The sequence below is a fragment of the Atta colombica genome, unplaced genomic scaffold (genome assembly GCF_001594045.1).
Source record: "Atta colombica isolate Treedump-2 unplaced genomic scaffold, Acol1.0 scaffold41, whole genome shotgun sequence".
NCBI lineage: Eukaryota > Metazoa > Arthropoda > Insecta > Hymenoptera > Formicidae > Atta > Atta colombica.
This window is the reverse complement of record NW_017259520.1, coordinates 1447698-1449215: the sequence shown is the minus strand read 5'-3', so window position 1 is coordinate 1449215 and position 1518 is coordinate 1447698.

The window sequence follows — 1518 nt, the reverse complement described above, 5'->3', positions numbered from 1 at the left end:
ATATATATATTATACATATATATATATATATATATTAACATTTATTGTAATATTCTATGTAATAAATTATTTATAACGTTTTATCAGTAAAAATATTATTAAATTGTGCTTGTGCAATTTGATTCATAATATTACTATCCAATTTAAGATTGATTTCTTTCAAGACGATATGAGAGAAAATGATTTCGACGTGCAGTTTACAAAATTGAATGTAGTAAAGAAAAAAAAGCACTAAAATATTATTAAGCATTAAGATCCAGCTCAAACCGAATAAGACATTTTTCTTACTTAGTGAATTCACATATCGATCTAATGTTATATTTTGTTGTTAAAAATGTATCAAATTTTAACAAATGAATTTACAGCACATTACAAATAAATGAGCAAAGTTAATTGTTAATCTTCGATCCAAATGCAAAAACAAAATAAGATATTGCGATTAAAAAAATATGCCTACGTTAAGAATCATTATCTTCGTACGATACGCACATGTGCTCTTGAATGGAGAATGCATTCTAATAACATCTATTCATGGGACTGACACCGATTACATAGCCGCCAGGCTATCAATAGTGTGTCAAAGGCCGCCTTTCTGAAGAATTTTTCAAAGGTGTCACGTTTCTAAAAGTCTCACGAATATACTTCCAATCCATCGAACAACCGTAGAGAGTAAGTCTGGACACATATCGTCCTCATTATTGACAACTAGCTCGTTTTTTGAGAAAAAAGAATATTTAAGAATGTTGGACATTGAAGAGGATTAATCTTCTCCCTTTTGATATTCAGATTTTCATCGCAAAGTGCCCCGGGTCATTTACGAAAATTAACGAGCGTCCTTTGGCGCTATAAAAAAACGGCAGGATACATTCCTGACCTAGCACCAAGATTTGATGATTTTATGGTTGAATGATGGCAAGCGACATTAAAAGCGATGACTAACATCGTTAATTAACATTTGACTTGACGAATGGTCATTTCTGATGAAAGTCCAAAAGTCGACATCGCGGACTACTAACTATCATCGTATTGTCTTTTCGCGCTTGTACAATGTTTAATTTAGATAATACTTTGGCTCAATGAGACAATAAAAGACTAACGTATCAATAATTCACATATTATATTTAATATAACGGAAAAGAAAAACTGCAAACATTTAAAGAAAAAGTTTAATAAAGTCGATTTTTTTTATTAATTAGAAGTCTTTGCTAAAAGATGTAGTTATTTGGCTTCAAAATAATAATTAATATTCACGTATAATATTATCAATATTAATTATAATTTTAAACAAAAAAGACTCTTGCCGTTTCGACAAAATTTGTCGCATGAAAGAGCAATGCTAAACGGATTTTGTTTAAAATTATAATTTATATTGATAATACATGAATATTAATTATTGCAGTTTAAAATCAAATAATTTTTGAATAAAGATTTCTATAATTGATAAATAATTATAATTGTTGTTGTATAATTTTATTTAATTTTTCCTGTAAATATCCACAGGTACATTCTTTCTTTCTT